This window comes from Oreochromis niloticus, linkage group LG6, assembly GCF_001858045.2.
Source record: "Oreochromis niloticus isolate F11D_XX linkage group LG6, O_niloticus_UMD_NMBU, whole genome shotgun sequence".
NCBI classification, from domain to species: Eukaryota; Metazoa; Chordata; class Actinopteri; order Cichliformes; family Cichlidae; genus Oreochromis; species Oreochromis niloticus.
In genome coordinates this window covers 5293660-5309435 of record NC_031971.2, presented here as the reverse complement: position 1 = coordinate 5309435, position 15776 = coordinate 5293660, and the positions used below count along the sequence as shown (strand labels likewise).

The window sequence follows — 15776 nt, the reverse complement described above, 5'->3', positions numbered from 1 at the left end:
TTTGCTACTTCAGTTCACTCATTTATACTAGCAAGATGTATTTTACATATTTACTTGTTTACATGAAATAAAAATTTGAATAATGTGAGATATTTATAAAGAAATGCGCTTCAGCACAGTTGTGGAACAATTGCTAATTCTCTTTATTCTGCTTTGGAAGATTCAAAAATGATCCAGCAGAAATAATGAAATAATGAAAAAATAAGGACGAGGATGAGCTGAGAATTAATTACATTTTTCTGCTGTTTTTATTAGAACAAAATCAGATTATATTTAATGAATTCCAATTTACCCTGAAGATGGCAAAACTTAATAGTTGTTGGCTAAGTTTCAAGCTATGGGCAAAGGTGGGTGTGACGTACCCAAACAGGTGTCTGTCCCAGCAACTTAAAAGTTAAGCAAAGTAAGTGTCAGTGTAAAACTGTCTCATGCTGCCCACCCACTGAGCTAATCTACAGGTACAAACACACAGAGGTTGGAAGAAACATGCAGGTATGTCTCTTGGATCATACAGATGCTCTTAACTGGAGCTGAGAGCAAGGGAACAACTACAAAGCAGCACTCATTTCATTTGTGTGAAGTCAGACAGTTTTGTGCACATTACACATCTCAATGTGTAAAATAAGAGAGCCGTGGAACAACACTGGAGTCTAACACACACACACACACACACACACACACACACACACACACACACACAGGAAGAAGACCTCCATCAGCTCCCAACAGCCCTGTGCATCCACTAAGTAAACAGTGGCACCTGGTGACCGTTAGGTACCAGGGCAACATGTCTCTGAAGAGACAGCAATTTGGCTGCATGAGTCAGGACTTCTAGTAGCCGTCTGTGATGGGGAGACTCTTGCGGTCCTGCATTGCACATGTGCAGCAAACCTCTTGAGGCAGGACCAGTTCCCTGGTGTACCCCTCTGTAGTCAACAATGGCTGTAGGCAGCCCTTTTAGCTGAGTCACTGTTTGTCTGCTCCAGCCTCTGAGCAGCCCTGCAAACCCTTTCACTACCAAACATATAGGACAGAAGAGGGAACGAACATTTAATGAGGAAGGTGAGATGGGATTCAGTGTAATAAGGGTATGTGTAGCTCATGTAAACTGGGTTGCTGTGACTGAATTTTACACTCAGTAGATTTCATTGATTCCTGAAGCTTGGAGCATGTTTAAATACTCACTATTATTCCAGAAAGTGGAAAAACAAACGAAAAAATACAGGTAAACTGTAAGCAAACTCACAAATTAATAAATGAAAGACTCAATAAACAGAAATGTATTAAACTGGATTAGGTAAGCACCACAGCTCTCTGAAGCACCCATTTCTATTGTGAGATGGCTAACCCACAGGTGTGAAAACGAGAAATTAAAATTTACAACAAAGCTTACCTAAGAGAATTCAGGATGTGTTGAATAAAAGCAGCCATACCAAATATTGACTTTCAAGTTGGTTGGAATTGTACAAGCCCCAGTTTTGCCTTATATGCTGTATATAGTGTTTATTGTTTGGGGGTTTTTTCCATTGTAGTTTGATGTAAAAGCAGACTGGCCTGTCCTGACTAGGACAGAAAGAGCGACCTCCTCTGGACTGCAGATGTCAGACTTGCCACTAGTTCACTGTTGCTCAAACAGAGAAGAGACGAGTCCAGTGATCTTGTTTCCGTGTCCTATGCACTGAATGGGTTTTGTTTCCTTTATTGCTGCTCATCTTATTTGATATAATAAAATAAAAGGAATCATAGGAAAGCAGATTGCTTAGTATATCATCACTAATTAAGGCGTATATATTATCATCAAACTGTTTAAATCAAGAGAGACCTACCCAGGCTACCCTCAGGGTCTAGCCATTCTGTCTGAAAATACAGCTCCAAATGAACTGAAATAAAACAACTAAAATAATATCATTTAAATGAAAAAGAAAACAGTTCTTCATAATTTTGAGTTGACAAGAGACCGTGCAGATACAAGATTCAAGCTCGCTGGAGGTGAAAGCAAATGATCCTGTGGTAGCAACTTAGTTACATTCTTGGAAGTAATTCTTTTGGTGACGACATGAATGTGAGACGTCCCTAAAGACAAACCTGTTTGAAAAAACAGACAACAGTTATTGCCTTTTTTGTTCTTGTTGTATTTATTTCATTCATCTTTCTTTAGACGGACTTGTTTGTGTTATATTGTATTCCAGTCAGCAGTCAGTGGGATTTTACATCATACTTATATGAATTTAAAGGAAAATACTAGACAGACGTGTAGCTGTATGATTGCACTCACTTGATAAACCTGTCACTATGACTATGCTATAAATAATATAAGTGATAGTTAACACTTCATTAACATAATGTGGGCCTTTACAAGCTTCCCAGATTTACAGCTTTGATGAAATTGATTGTATGTGTATGTATGATCAGAGAACTTCAGGAAGAATAGCTAAGGCTGCTGGTAATGGTAAGCCTAAAACCAACAACAAAACACACAATAGGTGACTGTTGTTCTCTCATCTTATACCAAAGTATCTACTGTGTGGCAAATTAAAGGTAAGAATTGAACACTGAATGCCACAGAACAATGAAACTACACTGGTGACACACGATGGTGGCCCAACACCTTAACTTAAACACTTTATATTACCAACTGCTGTATAATATATGTACTGTGAATAAACCAATCAATTAATATATCACACATCATGTGACATTTATAGTATTTTATTTGACTTGTGAGTATTTTGTTGAATCAAAACTTACCAAAAGTAACGAGTCTTGAGAAAACAATCGATGTCATCAGTTATGTCGTCATCAGTAAAAGCTTAAGGAAAAAAGAAACTGTTTTTAATATGCAAAGTAAAAGAAAAAACGTGCATAAGTGACAATGATTCCTGCTTTTTCTGTTTGCTTCTGGTGCAAGGACTTACCGGTGCAGTTGGTTCCGCACACATTTCTGGACCGTGGAGGATTTCTTGCTCTCAACTTCCTCCTACAGGGACGTTTTGATCATTTATATAATATGTACTCTATATACATATGTTGGTTTGTTTCAGAAGCGTGGAAAACAGGAAAAGGACCCCCATGTGGGATTCAGGAGACGGAATGTAAAATCAATGGGTAGATTTATTAAGAAACTCTCAAAGCAAACACAAAACAAGGACGTCAGATGAGCTGGCGCTAAATAATCAAAACTAGGAATCACAAGAGGCATAGATATGAACATGGACACTAAACAGATGGATGAGAGAAGAGCGAGCTAATAGATACACACCAGGTAACGTGAAACACCGGGAAAATCAGCTGTAAAAAATCAGGAATAACGTTACTGGAGACATAAAACTCAATATGAAGCACACAAGATTATCTAAATAAAACAAACTAACACACACACTGAGAACCAGACTAAGACATGCGAACCCGAGAACCTGAGAGACAGAAGAGAAACAGGCAAGACAAGATAGAAAGAACAGAATGGAATTAAAAAAAGGATATAATTAAAAATACAGAACCAAGAAGATGAACTTTAGTATAAACAGAAACTACAAACAGAGGATATAATAAATGCAAAGAAAGCCATCAACCATGCTAATTTACAAAAAAAACTAAACTAGGACACAAGAGATCCTCAAAAAAAAGGTAACTCATAGAGAAACACAAAATGGACCGTGACATACGTATGCACACGATTTGGACTGCACTAATCAGATTTTCCTAACTGAACAATTTTGTCTTGAATAACTGCATAAAAAGACATTCTCCGGTAAGGTAGCATGCTTTAGCAGACCCCTAACTGCAGTTAGATCTGAATTCGCATAACATTTTCTTCTTATGTGGTGTGGCCACAGGCAGGGTGGAAAAGCAAGACAGTGCTGCAAAATTATGACAAGATTAACAGAGAGGAAAAGAATGCTAAACTTTTTATTATTATTATTTTTGTTGCCTTTGTTAAACAATATGTATCACCTGAAACATTTCTTTATTCTTTAATTATGTATTAATTGTGTCACCTGAAGTTACTTAATCAGAATACAAACAGACTGCATGAACAACACAGAAATAAATGATTGGCAGTTCAGTGGTTTTGTACATGTGGGTGTTCTGTTAAACATGAATGGGAAATGAAGTATATATCATGAAGCAATGAGCCTCTGGGCCCATTATTTAGTTGTTTTGTATTTCTACTGATCATTCCAATATGACATCTGACCAAATAACATAGCCTATCAGTTGGGATTTTGAAGTTTAGCTCAGTAGCTTTTCATCCTGGTATTTCATAACTGTAATTTTTGAGAGAAAATCCCAAGTGGTTTGAAGGCGCAAAAACAAATCTAAACAAGTCTTTATTTCATGAAGTCATTTGACCAGGCTTACAGTACACCTGTATGATTATTTCTGAAAATCTTGAAAGTCTGCATTCTTTGCATTTCTGCCTTTCTAACATGAAGAAGTGGCAAGCACGCTGTTACTCTTGGCAGTCTTAAAATCAACACCAAAACCATGTCTAATGATTGCTCAGGAGAACATAGTAAAACAGCTTATACACAGCATATTTTTTTCTTTAGACTACTGCACATTATTATTTCCTGATGAAACAATTCAGCATGTTTTTCTGAAGCTGGTGCAAACAGTAGCAAGACTACTCACAAACAGTTTACTGCAGTCTTTGCCGTGCAACGACGTTGAGATTTTATTAAATAACTGCATGGTCTGTACATGGTCACGATCAGAAAATCAACTCTTGCAAGTTCACTGAAGGGGCATTCATTTGTTTTTTAGCTTCAATAACACAGAAAAGTCCCCCTAACTTTCAAATGGCCGGGTCTTATTTGTTTTGTTTTTCAATTTTTTTCCCCAGTTTTTTAATGTTTATCTTTTATGTGACTTTTATGACACACCTTGTAGTTATAGTGCTAAAGCGATTTCTTTTTCTTTTTTTAATTTGCTTGCAGTGAATCAGGGAAATTGTCACTAGCTTTTTCCCTTCCCTTTACTAAATTCCCATCTCCTCGCCTCCCAAACTGCCAGCCTGTCAGACTGGTTATCTCTCATTCTCCAAACTCATATTGTGAATGATTGAAAGTATGTTGGACTAAACACACACTCTAACAATGATGGCATGATTCCAGGATGTAACACAGCACACTCGAAAAGAAATTAGCAGGCTCAAACAGTACAACATCTTATTCTGTACACAAAATGTTAAAGAAATAATCCATGCAGAGGTTTTCACTTATCTCGCCTGAGTTTGATGAGACTCTAAGACTGTAGTAAGGCGTGTTTGCACACTGCTCGAGTAACATTCTCTGGTGGAGTGTGCAGCGAGTGTTATGACAACATGGGAAAGTTGCTAATACTTCTGCATATGATGTGTTGTTGGACTGGGACCAAAAATCACACCTAAACCCTGGACACCTAAACAGATTGAATTTTATATATAGAATATCATATGCATACACATGTTATGCATATATTTAGATTTGTTTAATCATTTTTACACAAACTGTTTCCTTTTTAATCAGGTTGGTACAGTTGTTGTTGGCTAGGGACATCTTAGTTGCACTTCCGTGCAGCATGTTTCAATTTAGCTGTTAGCAGTGGCTCATGGTCAAAATAGCAATTAATTTTACTTGAATGTCTCTCCATCTATTTTCTTACTATGTTAATTATCTTTCTCCATCTTTTCCTCACTCTCTATGTTGGGACTGCTGTCCCTCATCCTGCACTTCTCCACAGCTGGTACTACCGTATGACTGTGAAGGCTCACTACTAGCAGTTGCTGGTACAGCGGCTAACGTCGTTTACTTTGACACATTTTGCTGCAACTGTTTATAGATTGTTTTTTATTTTTCTGTCTTAGTTTTTCAGTGCCACCTTTTCACTTTTATTTGTCCATCATCATCAGCCACGTCTTCCACATTAAACTCAACTGTTCAACAATGTGCATGACAGAGAAGGTAGGAGAGGGCCCGGTTGCATTAAAAGAGTTGATTTAGTGTAAGTAATGAAAATGAAAGAATAGGCTGCTGTCAGTGCTTGTGGAGCCAATTACACAAGTAAAAATTGAAGCATAGACTACTTGGTTGTTCCTCACTGCAAACCATGTTATTTGTAAGATAATTACATTAAAATGCTTCAGAAGGTAGCTGTAGAGGGACTTTAGTCTTTACTTTTATTTTTTAACCCCAGTAGTTAACACTTGACTCATGTTTTGCATAAAGAATATTTTACTTCCCTCCTTTAACATCCTGGTAGATTAGATTAGATCAATCAACTGTTCACATCAATTAAGGTGAAGCTACAGCTTGATTGATGTGAACAGTTAGGACAAAGATCAGTGAAAATTTAGTCAGTTTTGCCATTTCTTCCAAATCACGCATGTGATCACTAGAAGACACAATAAGCTGTCTTGTCTTTCGCATGGAGGTAGGCATCTGGCTGCTCTTGCTAAATGTAACTGAGTGACGGAAGATAAATGAAAATGTTACCAAATCGTTAAACCGTCAACAAACAGCCTCAAAAGTTCCTAAATAAATGTATTTTCAGTTGCAACATATTGAGAGGTAAAACATATAATACTTTTTGTATTTGTATTGCCTTTTTACAAGTGATTCACGTAACTTCCTGCAGTGTTTTCTTATGATAGAAACCATTTCTAAAGCATGAATGGGCAGAAGTCCACATATTTCTCTCATGGACGGATCACATGGGGCTTGTAGAGGCTAAGCCTACGCTTGAAGCCACTGAGGTGGTCGTTAACGGGGGTGACGCGATGTCACTGGTATGTATGAATTAAGTAAACAGTCCAAGAAATCCAGCTGTACTTATCTTGTCCTTTTTGTTCTTTATTCCAATACCATCTTGACATAACAGCGCAGCGGTCACAAACTGTTTGCCTTCGTACAATTAACGACACACCTGACGCTGATTATGTGCGTCTACCTTAAATACCTTTACATGAACAAAAGAGAAAAAGGTGACCTCTAGCGGCCACATAAGGTATTAACCCAAAATGGCTCCTACAGGGCTTTTGTTGTACTAAAAAAAATATTGTGCTTATGTAAGTAGTTAATGCCAGAAATGATAAGGATCATGCCAGACAGTACATGTATGAACATATCACATACCTGGATTGCTAAAAATAAAACAGGTTTTTGAGCCAGTGACCTGACGGGAATACAGACATGTTATCATAGTACTTCCGTTTTGGATTCACATCAGAAAGAATGCATAGCCAGTGTTGGGAAGGTTACTTTTAAAATGTATTCCACTACAGAATACTGAATACATGCCCCAAAATGTATTCTGTAACGTATTCCGTTACGTTACTCAATGAGAGTAACGTATTCTGAATACTTTGGAATACTTAATATATTATCATGCTGTTTACAACTACATGAATGTCCTATTGCTGTGATTTATTACTGTTACTGAAGGTCCCCGGCTCCGAACCGTAGTAAAGGGACCTCTGGCTAATACGTCGGGTTCGTGTCGGGCTGGTAGCCGAAAACTAGCTTTACTTTGTTGTCTGGGTCAACTTTGCTTGCGGGAGACAGAGAGAGGCGTTGAAAGGCTGCTCCAACGGAACTGATTTTTTCCGGAGGAAAACACGAACACAGTGTACAGTTGAGTCTTAATAGCTTACTTACAAATGGGCTCCTCAGGCACTCTTCTTGGCTGCTGTGGTTATTGTTATATTTACATGCTTCCAGCTCCCGTTTTTGCTCCGTGACAGCTCGGACTTTTCCTTTCTCTCCCTCCCTCGCTCACAGACACATAACGGGTATGGTAGTCCATTCTCCCTGCAGCACGGACTACACTGCCCATCAGGCTACACGCTTTAGAGCTATGCCTGTAGCATTCTGCCTTTTAGCTTAGCACAACAACAACAACAACAAAAAAGCGCTCTCTCACCCAGGAAACACGCAGAGAGAGAGCGCGTCACCCTGTAACCATGGCAACCGTAACGCTGCCGCCTGGAACAACAGAACGCAGCTGTCAAACAAACCCAAACAGTCCTGACCCGCGACAATATGAAACAGGAAAGTACCGCCGTGTATTCCATTTATTTCAACAAAGTAACTGTATTCTGAATACCACCTTTTTAAACGGTAACTGTAACGGAATACAGTTACTCATATTTTGTATTCTGAATACGTAACGGCGGTACATGTATTCCGTTACTCCCCAACACTGTGCATAGCTCAGAGAAGGACTTGCTGCACTACGTTGGTTTAGTATTGGAAATAAAAATGTACTTTAGTTGAACAAATACAAAGTGTTTCTGCTATTACTGGATAAAAATTGTAGAATATATATATACTGGAGGTGCGGGTATACAAGTCTGGCCTAAGTCTTCGGTCAGAAAGACTGCAGCAGTCCAGGAGTTGAGTTCACTGTCTTTAATTAAGCTTCACAGAAGAACTGGTTACAGCAGGGCTTGCCAGGATAAATCCAACTGTGCTGCAGCCAGATATGAACTTATAACTGTAGCAGATGCAGTATAGGTGATTATAAGCATGGTTTTAGATACATTAACGCATACGGAATCACACAAACTGCGTTACAACTCCCATGCTCCGTCGCTGCGCCTCTCGTCTCTTACTCCCACTCTCCCTCTGCATGATGCGCACATGATCAATGATGCGCTCATTTGGGTGCGCTTGATTCTTGCCTCTAACCATCCTGAGGCTGAGTCAGCAGGGAATTTGCACAGCCGCCCCCAAATTCACTAAGTGAATTTGCAGAACACAAATGTCCCTGCTGGATAATATACACCCCTTCAGTCCTCTGGCAATTTTGGAAGAGTGACGAGCTTCGTCACGGGGCGAATGTATTTAGCTCCTTTTATGTCGACCTCAGCTGTGCGTATCTTGCCATCATCGCTGGGGATTACTTTAGTTACCCGCCCAACTGGCCACAGAGCCCTTGGTAGCTGTGGGTCAATCACCATGACCACTCGATCTACTGTGAGATCTGGGGTACCGATGCGCCACTTTTGACGGAGCTGAAGGTTCGGTAGGTAATTGCGAGTGAACTGAACCCAGAAATGGTCGGCAAGCACTTGGCTGTGTCTCCAGCGGCGGTGTCCCAGTAGGTCACTCTTGCTGTACACTGCTTGTGGTAGGGATGCGTCTTTCCGCCCCATAAGCAGAAGGTTAGGGGTAATGGGATCAGGGTCCGCAATGTCTGATGTTGCATAACCAAGAGGTTTCGAGTTAAGAATGCCCTCCACTTCTACAAGCATAGTCATCAGCACTTCTTCTGGGACGGCTTGGTCTTTCAGGACGACACGCAGGGAAGCTTTGACCGACTTGATTTCCCTCTCCCATGTGCCTCCAAAATGTGGAGCGAGTGGTGGATTGAATTTGAAATCGATACTCTGTTCACTGAGCTGTTGCTTCAAAACTGGTTCCATAGCAGCAAAATCTTCTCTGAGTTCCCTCTCTCCTCCTCTGAAGTTGGTGCCACGATCACAGAGAATCTCAAAGGGTTTTCCTCTTCTTGCAACAAAGCGCCGAAGGGCAAGCAAGAATGAATCCGTGTTCATGCTGCACAAGAGGTCCAGATGTACGCACCTGGTGGTCAGACATTTAAAGATAATACCCCACCTTTTCTCATGCCTCCGTCCGATTTTTATGGTGTAAGGGCCGAAGCAGTCGACTCCAGTGGACCAGTATGGTGGTTTAGTGATGCGTAGTCGTGCAGCTGGTAGGTCTGCCATCTGGGGAGTGACTGGTTTGCTGCGCCATTTACAACATTCCACACAACTGCGTTGATGTCTCTTGATAATCTGTCGGCCGCGAAGTATCCAGTAGGTCCTCCTTATCTCTGCGAATATACGGTCAGGACCTGCATGTAACAGACGGTTATCATAGTCCTGCACTAACAGCGTTGTGACAGGGTGATCTGGTGCAAGAACTATAGGATGGATAGTGTCCTCTTTCAGATTTTCAGCCCTCCGGAGACGACCTCCAACCCTGATCAACCCGACAGTATGGTCTAATTCAGGTGAAAGCGACAGCAAGCGGCTGTTAGGGCTGACAGTTTTACCTGACTGCAATGCAGCAAGCTCTGCCGGGAAGCTCTCACTTTGTGACCTTTTCAGTAGGGCAATTTCTGCCTCCCTACGACTGGAGGCAGTCATGGGTGGAGCGGCCGCCCGTGGAGGGCGTGATATGTGGCATGTATCAGCTCGGTCCAGGATTTGAACTGGGTCAGATCAGGCGTCAGCGGGCTGCTTGTGGAAATGTTGCCACAGAAGATGGTGTCGCGGATCTCTTCCTTCTGCATCGAGCTCACCGTGGGGTGCGTAGGCCAGCTAGCGGGAGGCTGATGGAGGAATGCTGGGCCATCTGTCCAGCGGTCTGGCTTAGTTAAATCCTTTAAGGATTTCCCACGTGTGATGTCATCGGCAGGGTTCTCTTCAGAGGGAACATATCTCCAGCTCTCAGCTCCAACAAGCTCTTGAATTTCTGCTATTCGGGTTCCCACAAACACTTTATACTGCTGGGATTCAGACTGGATCCAGTGAAGGACAGTGGTCGAATCTGTCCACAGGGTAGTTGTCTGTAGTGGCAGGGTTAACTCGGTCTGCAGGACTTTGGCTAACTGTGCTCCTGCTAGGGCAGCGCAGAGTTCCAGGCGAGGTATTGAAAGCTGCCTTTTGGGTGCCACACGAGATCGGGCCATCACAAATGCCACTTTAACTTCATTGCTGTCAGTCTCTACTCTCAGGTATGCAACTGCACCATAGGCTCTCTCTGAGGCATCACAGAAGATGTGCAGGTTCACGGGGCTCCCAGCCGAGATACCAGGAGTGTAACACCTTGGCAAGCTGAGGTTTGGCAAGTATGGCAGCTCACTTTCCCATGCTAACCACACGGACAGGAGCTCATCAGCAATCGGCTCATCCCAACCCCTCTCTTTCTTCCAGAGTGCCTGAACCAGAACCTTGGCTCGCGTTGTAAAGGGAATGATATAACCTAATGGGTCATATTGGCTTGCCAGTACTCTGTAAACATATCTCAGGGTTGGTGCAGTACGTGGAATGGCACGGTGCTTGTATCCCAATGTGTCAGAGCTGCAGCGCCACATGAGACCAAGGGAAGACTCTTGTGGTTCAGTCTTGTTAGTGGTCAGCCATAACTCACACTCAGTTGATTTGGCTTCTGTTGGTAGGTGAGAAATAACCTCCGGTGCGTTGCTAGCCCACTGCCTTATCTCAAATCCTCCACTGGCAAGGAGGGCTCTCATCTTGTCTATCAGGTCCTTTGCCTGAGTCTGAGATTGTAGAGACTGTAAGCAGTTATCCACATAGAATGCATGGAGCACCGAGTACAGTACCTCTTCATTCTCTTCGCTGTGATCCTTTACATGGCGCTGCAGGGCATATGTAGCACAGCATGGGCTACATGTGGTCCCGAAAGGAAGGACACGCCACTCGTACACGTCTGGGCGGCGCTCCCTCTCCCCGTCTCGCCATAAGAAGCGTAGAAGTGGCTGGTCCTCAGGCAGAAGGCGCACCTGATGGAACATGCCGCGAATATCTCCACTGATAGCCACAGCATACTCTCTGAATCTCAACAGCACGCCAAGCAGTGTTGACCCAAGAACCGGGCCAGGAAGCAGGTTCTTGTTAACAGAAGCTTGCTTGTAGTTAAAGGAGCAGTTGAAGACAATTCTGGGCTTGTTGTTGTGGTACACAATGTGGTGCGGGATAAACCATGATTCCGCAGAACTGCTCACCTCATTCATGCTGATCTTTACTACATAACCAGCTTTCTCCAACTTGTGAATTTCCTCATTGTAGACAGCAGCTTGATCTGGACTGTTACACAAACGTCGCTCTGTCGCTCTGAGGAGTGCCATCACTGCTGTGGGAGGTGCCCGAAGAACAGGTGCATTCTGTCTTCGCAACAGTGGAGTAGCATAGCGAGCCACTCCATCGACGGTGACCTGGACAGTCCCTTGCTCCAGTCGTTCTATGGCTGCTTTATCTTCGCCTGATCGCGTCACCTCCTTGTTGGTGTGGAAGGGTAGGGTGTCCAGCTGCCAGAGTCTCTGGACATGTTGATGCAGCTCATCTGAGGAGGAGAGAGTGGACAAATGCAGACAGCTTCTCTCATCTGTTGGTTGCTGCAAAAAGCTTGCCGGTCCCTGAATCGCCCACCCCAGCATTGTGCACACAGCCACTGGGCCACCAACTGGACCGGTACGCACAGGCTGGGTAGGTATTATCAGGTGAGGGTTATCAGAACCGATAAGTAGCAGGGGCTGGACTTTGTCAAAGGACTGCAGGGATAAGCCTCTCAAGTGTTTGTATCGTTGTGTCAGGAGGTCAGCAGCACGTGATTGCTCTGCCAGAGTTACTTCGGCTGCTGTAAAAGCCTGGTGAATGTCATACTTCACTCGGTTTGTCATACCTGACACCTGAAAGGATACAGTGGCTCCCTTCAGCTGTACGATTTCTTGTCGAATTGTCCTGAGGGACAGAATCTCTTCTGCTCCCACAAGGCCAAGGTGATGGACGGCAGCAGGTAGTATGATTGTTCTTTCGGAGCCATCATCCAGGACAGCATATGTGTCCAGTGTTTTCTCCCCATTTTGCAACCGCACTGGGACAACCTTTAGCATTACTCGCCCGGAATGGCTGACTTGGTCCAGGAAAACCGTATTGGAGGACGTATTTACGGTCAGGATGCTCTCTGCAGCAGCAACATCATGTAGTATGAGCAGATGTGGTTCTCCACATGTTGCACAGGGCTTCTTCAGAGTGCAGTTTCCTGGGGGATGTCCTCTCCCACATTTCCAACATCGTTTTTTCTCTTTTATCCAGGTAGCTCTGGCAGTACAGGTGAGCGTGGCAAAGTCAGCACAGGCATTGAGGTAGTGCTCCTGGTTATTACAATAAGGGCAGAAGGGCTTGAAACGATCTCTCTTCTTCAGGTGTGGTACAGTGGCAGGGCTCGGAGAAGGATTAGCGGGCTTCGATCCCTGCTGACTCCCAAGCAGAATAGTAGCAGGTCTGACCCTCTGTTGTCTCACTGCTTTCCGGTCCTTGTACTCAGTCGGTGCTGGTATAGCTGGGAAGGGGCTTGTGATTTGGCGAGACACTTGCAGAGTCTGGGCCTTCCTTTCCAGCCACTCAGCTAGGTCAGGGAGAGTGTATGTACGGTCACTGCCACTTTGGATAATTCCTCGGTTAAAGCAATGTTCAGCAAATGCATCTCGATAGTTAGTGGGGAGTTTGGTGAGTAGAGTGTCCACATGAGACCCACACTTCAACTCTGACGATGAGGGGCCCTCCATTGTACTGAGCATCCCCACTAGAGTTCCAACTGCCGTAGCAAAGTCCTCAAATGCTTGATAATCTCCGGCCCTGACTGGTGGGGCATTCAGAATGGCCTTCAGTTCTCCCTGCACTAGCTGCCTTGGCTGTCCGTACCTCTGTGTGAGCGCTTGCATGGCACTTGTGTATGGGGTCTGACTGTTGACATACCTCTTTGCCACTTGAAGTGCAGATGGGAATGTGAGATGGTCAAGCAGAATCTGATACTTATAGTCTTCACTTAAATGCTTGTGCGGACCAAGTAAGCTGTCCAGACCCTTTTTGAGCATAAGAAAATCACTCTCTTTCCCTGAGCTGAATACAGTCAGTTTGGGTTTAGGAATGCCAAATGATGAAGCAATCGCCATCTCCATCATACTTGGCTGATGTGAACTGTCTACTGGGTGAGATGTTGGATAATAGTGCTGACCACGGGGTGGTCTAGGATAATGCACAGGTGGATATGGCAGTGGAACAGACTGCCAGGCCCTGGGAAGTGCATCATACTGCTGCTCTGGCGGAACATGCTCAGGCTGTAACAGTGTGGTAGAGGGCACTGGCTGAGGCACATGTGGTTCTGGCTGTGTTAGAGCAGGGGGTACAGGCTGCGTTGGCAACGGCGGCGAGCAGGCTGGAGGAGCCGTGGATGCGGGGGCTGGTACAGACATTGCTTCTGAAGCAGGCTGTGGGTTTGATGCAGCAGTGTCAACCTGCGCTTGAGGAGCAGGGGCTTGTGTTGGAGCGTGCAGAACCTGGTGCTGAATGTTAGGTGCAGCTCTTGGACTGGGAGGCCGTACAGGGTAACCCAGTTCTAAATGGGGGAGGCTACTGTAATGTGGCTGAAATGCTGCATAGTGGTATGAAGGGTAAGGCAGATGTGCACTCTGTGGATACGAAGGCAATCTGACCCTGTCCATTTCCACTTCAAGTTCTTTCATCTGCTGGCTTATCGTTTGCCAACGTGCTTCCAGCCGCTGCCATCTTTCCTCTGGACTTGCCGTACCATAATGACCAGCTGCAGGGTAGTTAGGGGAACTCCCAGGGCTTAGTGGTGATGCTGGTCTTACTGTGGTACTATGAAGACGGTGAGCTGGGTAGGTGAGTTCGAAGTCCTCCAGATGTCCGGGAATGCGTCGCACCCTGCTGGGACGGGGACTCAGTGCAGGCTGGTCGTCGTTAAACTCTCTGGGTGTAGCCATAGCGCAGCTAGTATACGATCCGGCTCGAAGGACCACTTGTAGAATATATATATACTGGAGGTGCGGGTATACAAGTCTGGCCTAAGTCTTCGGTCAGAAAGACTGCAGCAGTCCAGGAGTTGAGTTCACTGTCTTTAATTAAGCTTCACAGAAGAACTGGTTACAGCAGGGCTTGCCAGGATAAATCCAACTGTGCTGCAGCCAGATATGAACTTATAACTGTAGCAGATGCAGTATAGGTGATTATAAGCATGGTTTTAGATACATTAACGCATACGGAATCACACAAACTGCGTTACAACTCCCATGCTCCGTCGCTGCGCCTCTCGTCTCTTACTCCCACTCTCCCTCTGCATGATGCGCACATGATCAATGATGCGCTCATTTGGGTGCGCTTGATTCTTGCCTCTAACCATCCTGAGGCTGAGTCAGCAGGGAATTTGCACAAAAATGTGTCATGTGATTTTGACAAAAAAATCTGCTTGAATGTTCCCCAGTTTTTAACCATTTTTAATTTGATTTTAACTTTGGTTTTTTTTGTTTTTGTTTTTTTTGGGGGGCTCTTTTGCCATCAGAATTATTGTCTAAAGGTGAAGAAAGATGCCCAACGGATTTACTTTACCAAATGGACCATCCCAGCCTTGCCGTAATGGTCTATTTGATTCACCTTTTATTGTTTATTTTATTTTATTTTCACTTGCTAAATATGGGACAGACTTGACTGGGGAAAAGAAAGGGGAGAAAGAAAGAGGGAAAGAAAAACAGCGGGGAAGAGGGACGGGGATAAAGGGCAAAAAACAAAAACCAACAAAATAAGCAGACAAAAAATACATATATCGATCACCTGGATCACCTGTTGAGAAAAAAAAAAAGAGAAAACAAGCAGAAGAAGAAAAAAAGAGCAACATAATAAACAACATCACGATGATATATGGGAATATAACAGTAAATACTAAATATTAAACATTATTGTGCAGCATGTAAGATCGACAGCGCACAGTGTGCTTTGAGGTAGGAGCCAAAAAGGGTGTAGTTTGTGTGTGTGAGCACCCGTGTGTACACCTGTGAGCATGGACGCACTTGTTTTTAAAAGGTTCCTTCATGTAATGATCTGCTAGAGGGTGTGGGGAGCCACAGCCCCGTCCTCCAGGGCATGAAGCAGGTATGGAGGAGATCAAGACTCCAGACATCCAGAGGCCCTCAGAACACAAGAGACCAAGGAAGACCAACAGAGGGGCAGCCGCGCCACTATCCCAGAAAGA

At 43.8% G+C, this 15776-nt stretch overlaps 1 long non-coding RNA gene across 3 annotated transcripts; it reads right to left on the bottom strand.

The window, feature by feature from the left end:
- Window positions 1-214: 214 nt before the first annotated feature.
- Window positions 215-7690, bottom strand: LOC102081389 (uncharacterized). 3 transcript variants are annotated; one of them, XR_003220327.1, is made up of 4 exons: window positions 7635-7690; window positions 3260-3288; window positions 2916-2977; window positions 2179-2809 (listed from the first exon to the last, which is right to left on the bottom strand). It is a non-coding gene; the product is annotated as an uncharacterized LOC102081389 (long non-coding RNA). The 3 variants fall into 3 exon arrangements; XR_002062558.2 differs by lacking the exon at window positions 7635-7690 and adding an exon at window positions 215-2085 and having other exon boundaries at window positions 2749-2809; window positions 2916-7240; XR_266988.4 differs by lacking the exon at window positions 7635-7690 and having other exon boundaries at window positions 3260-7240.
- Between the last annotated feature and the right edge of the window lie 8086 nt (window positions 7691-15776).